Source organism: Ambystoma mexicanum, chromosome 4q (genome assembly GCF_040938575.1).
Source record: "Ambystoma mexicanum isolate Mex_15411 chromosome 4q, UKY_AmexF1_1, whole genome shotgun sequence".
NCBI lineage: Eukaryota > Metazoa > Chordata > Amphibia > Caudata > Ambystomatidae > Ambystoma > Ambystoma mexicanum.
The window spans coordinates 25,145,340-25,157,877 of NC_090928.1; the positions used below are offsets into that span (position 1 = coordinate 25,145,340).

Consider the following 12,538-nt stretch of genomic DNA (forward strand, 5'->3'; position numbering starts at 1 on the left):
AACTACCACTTTTCTGGTAGGAGTGATGGATTTACCTCCAACTAAGAGCTGAAGGTATATCTGACCCCTACCATCAAAATAATGGCTAGATTACCGGCACCGTAATACAGTTGCATGTAATTGTGGCAAAATCCCCCCAATGTAGTCTAATGGGACGCCATGGAAATGGCGATTTACCGTGAATACGGCACTTGTAATCTGCCGATATTACCGACAGACAAGTGCCGGTAATGGTATTTCCGTTCACATGAACATTAGTATCATGCCTCTACAACCATGTGACAGAAGCAATGGGAATGGCACTGGGCCACTGTGAGGGTAAATAAGTCCACCTGACAAAGGACATGCCGAGTGGCGCCCAAGGCATGAATTTCATGTCTATCACAGGACACAGGGACACCTTCCCCTGTATCTCACTTCAGCAAAGCCCAGGAGAGCAGCAGCATAATGTCATTCGCCACTAGGCCATTGTCTATGAAAGGGTATGCATGCAAGTCCCTCTGGTGAGTTGATCTCAATGCGAAGGTAAAGGAGGTTGTGGCAAAATGTTCACTCCCAGAGGTTAACAAGTGGATTTTGTGGTGGCTGACAAAAGGTCAAATGTTGGTGCTGCATTGAGACTAGATGAAACCATGAATATGCCTTGCTTTGCTCATGCACTCTATCTTGTGGGGACCTGCCTTATATGCCATTACCTGCCATTGGATGAGATGTGTGTGACCCGAAAGATCTGAGCACGCTTTAGCCTCTCCTACAGTGCCTGATCTATATTAGACAAACTTCAGTCATTCACACACTCCTTAACAAGTAGCTGAAAACCGCAATGCCTACTTGGTTGAATTCAATCCTCCATATTCTGGACCATCGGCCAGAACAGTGAAACACAGTGACCTACCCCTGCAACAGCCAGAGCCACCAACTGAATGGTGCCTACCTAACACCTACACAGTGGAAAATGTTGAAAAATATTTGTTGTTTTCTACCGCCCTTAGAAGAGGCGACCGAAAAGGGTCAACCTGTATGCCATGGCATTCTATGAGATGTTACCACTGGTGTTCTGTTGTAATTAGAACTATCCAACATAATACATAAACATGAAATCTATGGCAATGCAGAAGCAGAGCGACTGGCCTGAAACTGCCCTGGATCTTGCATCAAGATGCATGTCTTGTTGCAAGGAATGGAATATATAGTAGCTTTTGGAATCTTTTCTTCATGGATTAAATTCAAGATGGCAATTTGAGCCACAGATTAGTTTCAAGATGGCTACTTCTAAACCTCTAAACAGCACATATGGGAGTTGAGGAGCATATGGACCACACAGGGGGGTATGATTCAAAATAGAACTAGGTATCTATATGCAAGGATGCAATAAACTGACTTTTGAAAGCCTGGGTGGAAAGAGAAGAAAGATTCCAAGTTCAGTGATCATCAACCCAGCGTGGATCTCCACAGCTTCAAAAAGGGTAATTGATCTCTCCATAGTCATTTTCCTCAACATCTCACATGAGTTCAAGGACCACCACAATGAGCTTATATACAGTGACAAAATGTAAGAGGCTGTGGGGCGTTCTCCCTCAGTCTGCCCTGCTGCATGCATCAGAATCCTCTTAGAATATAGCAGGCTAACTGCCGACCAGATGATGGATGCCTACGTTCTTGAAACATGCCAACTCACTAGTAAAGAAGAACCACTGCAATTCTCACGAGGCGAGTGCTCATTGTGGCCATCTGTATTTGTTGAATTTGCTGTGGAAACCCTAAGCTTTAGCCCAGGTTAGTGTGCAGCGTTAATGGGTATTTTAGGCTGATAGAGATATTGGGCCTCATTACGAGAATCCCGCTAAAAACAGGGTCATTACCGGCATGGAGGAAGTAGCGGGTCCGTGCTCCTTTGACGCCACTAATAGCGGCTGATTACGAGTGCATGAGCACGCGCTAACCCCCATGCCGGTAATGGCCATAACGCCATTCCGCTAATGGGCCTCCAACCCCCCGATAGCGCCATCACGGGACCCGCCAATACCGCCTCCGCCAAGGAGCAACTCCTTAATAACGACCCGGTAATAACAACATGCTAATACCGGGCTCGTACTACCGGACCCGGAAGTAACGTCATTGCGTCGGAATGGGAAATGCACCGGTGGCCATCTTTAAAAACACAATCCATTCCAATCCTCCCAAACCACCACTGCTACAGAGGAGAGACCAGGGCCATTGTGTACAACATGTCCAAGGCAACCCGAACCCCCCCCCCGCGCAACAAGCGCTTCTCAGATGAGGAATTGAATATGTTGGCAGATACCCTTGCTTCCCATGCCGATGAGGTATTTACAAACAACCTCAAAGGGGAGGTGCAGTTGAGGAAGAAGGAAATTTGGGTGGAGGTAGCATGCAAGGTGTCTGCGGTAGGCACGACCCCCCGGACAGTCAAAGACTGCAAAAAAAGATGGGACGACCTCCTTCTCAGGGTCCAGAACATCCTGGCCAGCAATCAGAGGGAGGCCATGGCCACAGGCGGGGGTGCGCACTCACCAATTATACTCATGCGCTGGGAGGAAACTTGTAGCACAACCATCCAGATGGAGTCGATAGAGGGCTTCGGGGAAATGCAGACGGGTGCCGCGACATCTGGAGAAGGAGGTGAGTGACCCTGAAAACCCCAGTAGGTCAAACCATGACGTAGCACAACTGATGTGAACGTGAGCCGAGGCAAGGCAATGCATGGCCTATCGTACACACATTTACAGATCCATGTCCAGATGGAGGCCCAAACCGTGCCACACTGAAATGCATGCTGTGTGCCAATCCCATTACTAACAGACACCCAACACACAGGGACCATTTGCATGTAACACATCACAATAAGCCCAATACAATGGCATACGTCCTGGTACGTATCAGTGCCAAATGGAGATGCCACGGCTAATGCCAATATGCCCCCCTTGAAACTACCCTGTGTGATACACCCATAAGATTGCAATGCATGAGAAATGAAATACCGTACAGCACCATCTCATGCTTCTTGCATGTAACAGCGTCACTGATGCCCTGCATCTCTTCCTCCCCCACAGGCACTGATGGAGAAGGTGGGAGTCAGGACCCATCCACAAGGCTTTCTACGTCCAGGGCCAGACCGCCGGCCACTGGCCAATCCACCTCCGGGGCAGCACCGCGGCCCACAGTCCAATCCAGGGCAGGTGCACAGGCCATGCAGGCACACGAGGACACCGCAGCAGTGGACGTGACTGCTACCACAGAGCTGCCAACAACAGCCGAAGGGGAGACTGATGGCACCCAGTCTGCTGCCACAAGCTCAGTGGGTGAGGCAGCAGCCACAGCCCCACTCAGTGACATTGACCTAGGAGCAGAGGAGTATGTGGACCAAGGTGGAACAATCCATGTGGAATGTCCACACACCCCTAGCCCCCCTGTCCACTCACCAACATGTCCCTCAGGCCACACTCTCCAGCCCCATGCTGGATCCTGCAGTTCTACTGCACAGTTCTGACCTCAGTACCACCCCCGAAGCCAGCCTTGCAATGGCATGCCCAGCCACAGCACTCTCAACCTCTGCTGCTCCCACTGACTTGGAGGCACGGCTGTCAAGGGTGGAGGCAAGGCAGGACTCCATGATTGACCTTGTGCGCCAATTTGTGGCTGACGGAGAGGAGACATGGCGAGAGATCGGTCAGGCCATTGCTGGGAACACTGCTGCCTTTAATGCCTGTGTGGTCATGATCCGTGACAGTTTGGGGGCCATCACGCAGGTCCTGACCAACATCCTGCAACACATGCAGCACCAGCAACCTGCGCCGGCCTTGCCAATTCAAACTGCATCCACCCCATCCTCCACACCTGCATCCTCCGAACCCTCCAGCCCTGTGCGGATGACAAGGCGGAGTGCAAGGCAGACCGAAATGCTGCCCCTGGACACAAAGAAAGCCCGCAAATAGTGTGGGATGACAATGGGTGTGGGGGGAGGTGGTGTTGGTGGTGTATAGAGGATTAAGGGGGTGTTCATTGGTGGTTATGGGGTGTTCATTGGAGGGTATGGGGAGTTCATTGGGGGGTATGGGGAGTTCATTGGGGGTATGGGCAGTTCATTGGTGGTTATGGGGTGTTCATTGGGGGTTATGGGGTGTTCATTGGGGGTATGGGGAGTTCATTGGGGGTTATGGGGTGTTCGTTTGGGGGTATGGGGAGTTCATTGGGGTATGGAAGTTCATTGGGGCTATGGGGTGTTTATTGGGGGAATGGGGTGTTTGGGTGTTTGGGGGTCGAGGGGGGAGGGAGGGGGGAGGGAGGAGGGCGTGTGAGTGGTGGAGGGAGGATGCACTTTTCTGTAGTTTTCATTAATACACCCGTTGTGTGCAACATCATTTAATGCCTGGACATTGTTCATTTTGTGTGTCTTCATTTTATTCATGACAGTGCACAGTGCCCAACTCCCCACGTAACGTGTGTGCATGTCCACATGGACCCAGTGCTCAGTGTAGCACTCACACATATCAATCAACATCCCTGTGGTTCAGAAGTATTCGTCAATCAGTGATTGGCGTACAGCACAGCCATCTTGTGCATCACGTACTGGCAGGGGTGCTGCTTCTCCTCCATCATCATCCTCATCATCCACACCCGGTGCATACATGTCAATGTCAGGTGGCAGTGGTACATTTCTCCGGATGCACATGTTGTGCAGCATGACACAGGCCATGGTGATTTTTGCCACCTTCTGAGGCCCATAAAGGAGTGCTCCACCAGACCTGCTTAGGCAGCGGAACCGCGCCTTAAACATGCCAAAGGTCTGCTCATTCACGACATGGGTACTGGTATGAACCCTATTGTACTCCTCTTCGTGCCTGTTCTGTGGGTTCCGCACAGAGGTAAGTAGCCACGGCTTCAGGGGATAGCCTCCATCACCTGCACAGGAGCACAAAGAGGTCTATATGAGTAATTCTGAGTTGCCACCTTTAGGATTCACGGCCATGGCCCAGCTATTTGGTGTTGACATGCACATGTCCCTGTATGCACACAGATTGATTGGATGCATTGTGTACTGCAATATGGTCTGCTAGTGTGGATTGCATTGTTCAGATGATGCAGGATGTACACTTGCATGCTGATGCGGATGGACTGTGGATGTGGAACAATTTCTTGGCTCCCATTATTGCAGTGTATGCTACTCTGTGCCTAATCACACTAGTGACATTAGCACAGTTGTTGTCATGTTTAGTCATGCATCGCTTGACATACCCTTGGTGGCCTGGTTGTGCGTCTTGCATGTTGTCATTGATGTACGGCACTGATCTAATGTGTGGCATTGATGTGTCATGGAGTTTGGTGGTTCAGGTGAGAAGTGTTTACATCTGAGTGCATTGTCCACTCAATGCCCATTCCCACCCAGGTGGAGTATGCATCCCCCCTCATTCCCACCCAGGTGGAGTATGCATCCTCCCACCTCATAACCCTGATGCACTGCCATGGGCCAGTCAGGCAACTCACAAGCAGCCAGGCACGTCGTCCAGCATGTGTAGATCCGTGATATCGGGCGCAACATTGTGTGATGATCTTGCTGGAGTCACATACCATCTGAACATTGATGGAGTGGTATTGCTTGCGATTGCGATACACTGCCTCTGTTGCACGAGGGATGACCAATTCTACATGGGTGCAGTCGAGGGCACTGATGCAATTGGGCATGCCTGCCAGTGCATGGAAGACTACTTTAGTGTCGGCAAGCTCCTGGGCAGTCCGTGGTAGGGATATGTGGGTGCTAGCATGCTTCAGGAGGGCATCCAGCACTTGGGTCAGCATGCTTGAAAAGAGTGGTTGTGATATGCCATGCATCTGGCCCACTGTGTGCTGGTAGGTGCCTGTGGCCAGGAAGTGGAGCACAGACACCACCTTTAGTAGCGGGGGGATGGCAGTGTGTATTTCTATGAGGCTGACAATGTCGTTGTGTATCATGTCCACTATGGTGGTGATGGTGTCCCAGTCCAACCGGTACAGGCTGTGGATCTGCTCAGGGGTTAGATTGAATGGACTGGGTCTGATGCAAGGCATTGGTGGCTGCCTACGATGTACCACTGGCTGCACTGGTGGTAATTGGTGGCCCTGTCTCACCCTCCTTCTCATCCTGCTGCCTGTAGTTGTTGTTGTTGCTGTTGTTACTGTAGTTGTAGCAGTACAGGCATGTCCTCCAGCCCCATGATTGCAACAGCTAGTGGTATCATTTTGGTGTGGGAAGGGGTGTGGTGTGTGGGTGTACTCCTTTTGTACTGGGACAGGGTCCATTGACTCCACCTGTGGTGATCTTGTGCACCTGTGGCAGTTGCCTACACTGCAGGTTGCTATTTACGGGTGCTCCGCGATGCCTATATTGCCGCCATCGTGCAAGCCCTAATTACCGCCTTCGGGATGCCGGTAGGTGCATGCCCGTGTAACTTGTGATGTCCTCCTATTACCGGCATCCCGGTATTTCCGCCACGAAGGGTCGCGTGTACGCGAGCATGCCGGTATGAAGGGGCACGGTACGGGCGGTGGCGGTATTGGCGGGTTGTCGGGTCATAATGGCCCGGACCCGTTAATGATGCCGGTAATACCTTTCCGCCTTCCTATTTTCATTACCTCCATGCTCGTAATGATGCCCATTGTCTCAGACAACAGAAGACATCCAATGGCGCACATATGAGAGATCTTACTTTCATAAGAAAGAATGACCATCATATCGCCAAACACTACTGCGGGGGGAAATACCAGGCACATCACTGGGACCACATAACGGTTTCCTCAGACGATGAAGATTTGCACACAAGCCAACTACAGTCATGTGGATGGGGCTCTGGGAAAGGTGGTGGTGACTTTGACAATGACAGTAGTGGCTGATATGCAAACTTCTGTGATCATGCAACACTCATTCTTGTCAGCTACTCTGAGCCACTTGAATGTATTACCATTCAATGTTCTTCTACCAAAAGATTCAAACATTTACATGTAGACACGTGACATATAGTATAAAACAACTTTGCAAAGTACAATGATCACGGTTCTTATTTTAGTACAATGTTTTATCAGCTAAGAGTACAATTTATTTGGCTTTACTAACCAGCGAAGCCACTATCTGGGTCAGAGTGACACACTCACAAATGGAAGGTTCTGCCAAGCAAAACTACTCTTTAATGGACTCTCACTTTTTCGTGTGTCTTCTTTTACTGCCCTCTTGCCCTGTCACTTCTAAGAAGCCGGGACGTGCGTGAGCATGTGGTTTTCCATGGCAGCCATCATTGCCACAGGCTCCAGTTTGCCCTAACTGACAGAAGACAGGAAATGCATGCAGTATATGCATGCAATCCTTGTTTCTCCTATGCCGTCCAAAAAGTGCCACACATTGAACTCTACCACAACCAACAGGAAACTGTGCTTCTGGTAGTGGTAAAGCATCCCATCTATTCCAAGGGCTAAGATGTGGTGGCCCAGACATGAGGCATCAGGAAGACACTTGCTGCCGCCCATCTCTCCCTTGTCACTGTTTTCACTTTTGAGGAGGGGGCTGCAGAAGTGCAGTATATGGCATGCAATGTGCACTCCCAGCACACATCCTTGTGCCAGAACCTATATTGCTTGATTAACAAGGATGTGCCAAAGGCACTCTTGCTTTGGTTAATGCACTGCGCTGTCTTATTGAAGATGTTCAATATTACACTGCCTCCCACACCATGACCAGATGGGCAGTGTTTGTATGGGTGGGTGTTACTCACCACTCCGAATAGGCCGAAGATGCAGAGATATTGACCTTGGAGATGTTGGTGGTATAAGATTCCAAATTCAGCCTGCCTTCCATCCCAGCTCCCCTGAGTACAATACTCAGGCTTCCTCAAAGAGGGGCTCTTTTCCACAATGTACCTCTCTGCTGTTTCAGTTAGAACAGACAGAGGTGTCAATTGAGTAAAAGAGCGGGGAGAACACACACCGCCAATACCAATGCTGCAAAAGAATATCAAGATATTAGACAGTGTTGATATTATACAAGTGATTAGAACAGTTGAAATGATTGGACAACTACCTAGATAGATATTGGAGTGGAGTTGAGTTTCCCCGGGAGGATCTACAAAGAATGACACAAATGAGTGGAATTGAACTAAATCAATATCGGTTCCCACTATAGCTATAGAATTGATAAACAACTGACCTGAATAAAGATAAATGGAGTAAGAGGACTCCAGGACTCTGAAGACAACGACAGGAGAAAATAACAAACAGGGAAGTTAGTATAGGTAAGTAACCCCGAACGGCACGAGGGACGCACTAGTGCCGGGTTGGTGCAGTTCAGGAGGGCGTTCATATGCACTTAAGAGCAATCTCACAGAAAAGTCACTCAATGTCCCAGAATCCAACAGAAGACAATATCCATGGAAGACAATAGGTATGTACCTGAGTACACGAGTATAGTTGAATAGCTGTTGAGATGATCCGGATAGTAGACAGCAAAATTGAAGTGCAGAGCGGCAACCAGGAAGGAACCGCAAGACACAGAAGAGAGGCGTATCCAGTAGCGTTCTGAGTCCAGTAGCTGGTAACGCTAATTAGCAGCAACGAGCCCCTTGGAAGACGGTGGTTTTATAGTCGTAAGAGGGGCGTGGCTTGCTGTACGTCTTCCACGTACAAGACGTGTCAGGTGACCTGGAATGCGTCGACGTTTGTACAGACGCCATGGTAGCTTGTACCTGGACCATAGAGGAGCCTGTAAAGAAGTTGTATTTGGCAAGGATGCCCGCGGGGAAGCCTGATGTGTAACAGCATCCTCCCCCAAAGACTCCGGCAACCCCCTGGTGGAATGGAAGCTCCTCAGCAAAACCGGACAATGCAAATTGGAGAGTGGCTCCCAAGTACGGTCCTCAGGCCCATACCCCTTCCAATCCACGAGGTAGAACAACGTACCCCTAGACACCCTGCAGTCCAGGATACGCGAGACCTCATATTCCTCCTCACCGTCCACCAAGATCGGCGAAGGACGAGTAGGCAGACGGGTCCCATGGATGAAAGGCTTGATCAAGGAGACATGAAAGACTGGATGTATGCGCCATGATCGCGGCAGAGAAAGCTTAACTGCCACAGGATTGATGACATCAGTAATGACATAGGGTCCCACAAATGTGGGCAGAAGCGAGCTTTTGCCTGAAATTCGTAAATTGCGGGACGATAACCACACCTTCATGCCACTGCGATAGACTGGAGCAGGTGATCGATGCACATCAGCATACTTCTTGGCACGATCTTGAGCTCGGAGTAAATGACAGCGTACATCCCGATGAATCTTATCGAGATCTCTGATGCAATCTTTTGCTGCAGGATTAATGGCCGGTAATACTGGATCAAGTGGAAGTGCCCTAGGATGACCACCATACAGGGCAAAAAAGGGAGAAACTCCAGTTGATGTATGCAAATTCTGCATAAGGCAAAGAAGTAAACCAAGACTGTTGGTACTGAAGGCATAAACAGCGTAGATACTGTTCGATGGTAGCATTAGTTCTCTCAGTCTGCCCATCCGTTTGAGGATGGTAAGCCGAGGAATACCTGTCCTCAATACCCAGAGAAGCTGTAAGAGCCTTCCAAAACCGTGACGTAAATTGTGAGCCACGATCGGAAACAATAACCGAGGGTAAACCAAAGAAACGAAACACATTCGTCAAGAACAGTTTCGCCAATTCCGGAGCTGCAGGCAAACCAGAACAAGGTATGAACAATGCATATTTAGTGAAGTAATCAACGATTACCCAAATAGTGTCATAACCCTGAACGTCAGGAAGTTGCACAATGAAATCCATTGACAGCATCTGCCAAGGTTTGTACGGCACAGGAAGAGGTTGTGACAATCCAACTGGTTTGGCTCTAGAAGTTTTACACTGAGTACATATGGAACAAGTCAAAATGTAATCCTTTACATCACGAACCATGGAAGGCCACCAAGCCCAACGCCGTAAGGCTTCAAGAGTTTTTTGACTTCCTGGATGTGCAGCAATCAAAGAATCTTGAGACCACTGAAGCGCTAAATCTTTAGCTTGACCTGTGGGTATATAGACGCGCCCTTGGATGAATGGCATACCCTGAATGATTTCCAGATTGAGGTCAGTGATCTCTATTGGATGTTTTGAAACCCAATCAAGGATGATTGAACGAAAAGAGGGCTGAACAGAACAACCACAAACAACCTTGTTTGGTAGAAGAGGAAGATCTTCGACCTGTTGAGACTGACCATCCGCATGTAAGCGCGAGAGAGTATCAGCCGGGACTTGAGCTTTAGCAGGACGGTATGTGATAACAAATTGGTATTGTGAAAAGAATAAATGCCCCCGCGCCTGTCTAGCCGTAAGACATTTCATAGATTTGAAGGCTAACAGACTGCGGTGATCCGAATATACAGGGTGTTTGGCCCCCAAAAGATGATGCCTCCATTCCAAGAATGCGTCTCTGATGGCTAAAAGTTCGCGTTCTGTGATGGAATACTTTTTTCGTAAGCTGTCAATTTACGAGAGAAATAGGCAACAGGATGAATCTCTCCCGAATGCGGACAAGTTTGAGACAATACCGCCCCCAGGGCATAACCTGAAGCATCAGCTTCAACAAAAAAAGGAAGCTCGGGATCAGGATGTTTGAGGACAAGAGCGGAAGTGAAGGCTGATTTTAATTGATCAAAGGCTCTCTGAGCTTCTGAAGACCATACAAATGGTACTTTGGCACTTGTCATAGAGGTAAGTGGTGCAGATATTTCAGAAAACCCATTGATGAAGCGTCTATAAAAGTTTGCAAATCCCAGGAATGATTGTAAAGATTTGACTGAATTGGGCACAGGCCATTCCAGAATCACACTAATGTTGGATTGACTCATGCGCACTCCATTGTTAGTAAGGTCATATCCCAAACATTCCACCTCTGAGGCATGAAATATGCACTTTTCGGCTTTAACAAACAATCTATGTTCCCTCAGACGTTGGAGTACTATCTTGACATGTTTTTCGTGGTCTTCCTGGTTTTGAGAGTAAATCAAGATGTCGTCTAGATAGACAACAACAAATTGATCAAGAATGTCGTAAAACAGATCATTCATGAAAGCTTGAAAGGTGGCCGGGGCATTACATAACCCAAAAGGCATGAGAAGATACTCAAACAGACCGTAACGTGTTTTAAATGCGGTCTTCCATTCGTCCCCCACTCTCATGCGGACGAGATTGTAAGCTCCTCTGAGATCAAGCTTAGTGAATATTTTGGAAGAACCCAATTGACCAAGAAGGACAGAGATCAGAGGAAGAGGATACTGGTTTTTTATGGTTGCTGCATTCAAAGCACGATAATCAATACAGGGACGTAGATCCCCTTCCTTCTTAGGGACAAAGAAAAGTGGTGATGAAATTGGTGATTTGGAAGGATGAATGAATCCCATGGTCAAAGCCTTGTCTATGTAATCTTTAAGAACTTCGTCTTCTTTGAGAGTGAAGGAGTACACTCTGCCGGATGGTATTTTTACACCCGGAATTAAGTCTATTGGGCAATCATAAGCTCTATGTGGGGGTAGAGTTTCTGCCATCCCTTTGTCAAAAACATCTGTGTAATCTGCATATTGAAAGGGTATCACAGAGGTAACATTTTTAGAGACAGCTCCGATATGCATCGTAGGTGAAACTAGCGCCCTGACTGGACTATCATGGGTAATACCGAGTAATGTAGTACATCGAGTATTGCACATATTGGAAGGGAACTGAATCTGAGATGTCGACCAGTCGATGGCAGGATTATGAAGTTTCAACCATGGAATGCCCAGAATGACTTTGTATGCTGGTGCTTTAACGATATCAAATGATATGCCTTCAGTATGACCTTCATCAGTACTCATATGTAGTGGAACTGTTTGGTGAGTTACCATTCCTGAGACAAGAAGTGAACCATCACCTGCATTCACTGTTTCAGGTATAGTTTTGCGAACCAGTGGTATTTTTGACATGGCAGCAAAACATTGATCAACATAATTACCTGTTGCACCTGAATCAATCACGGCTGTTGTCTGGAATGAAACACCATGATCTAAGGAAAATGTAACAGGTAGACGGATTAAATGACTCGGATTCTGTATTGTAGAGTCTAAGGGTGAGTTTCCCGACACAGGGACTCTGTCTACTGTCGGGATTTGGCGTTTCCCGCCTTTCTTTTAGGTTTTTTGGTACACTCAGGTAATAAGTGATCAGAGGCCCCACAATACATGCAGAGATTGTGTACTTGACGATATTCTCGTTGAGCAGGGGTAAGCGGTCCCCTAACCACTCCAATCTGCATAGGTTCAGGCGCAGGAGACGATGAAGACGAGGCCTCTGCTGAAACCGTGTTGAACAATGCAGTTTTCTTTTCGCCGCGTCTTCCAGACTTACGAGCATCAATCTGAAGGACTAAGTCTAGCAGTTCCCCCAAATGCCGCGGGGACTACAGGAACAGTGGAGAGGATGTCCTTTAGTTCATCTGAGAGGCCTTGATAGAAGACAGCTGTCTT

At 48.3% G+C, this 12,538-nt stretch overlaps 1 protein-coding gene across 7 annotated transcripts in view; it reads left to right on the top strand.

Moving 5' to 3' along the window:
• Window positions 1-12,538, top strand: part of EDARADD (EDAR associated via death domain) — a 1,165,333-nt gene that overhangs the window by 451,351 nt on the left and 701,444 nt on the right. The window lies entirely within an intron of this gene.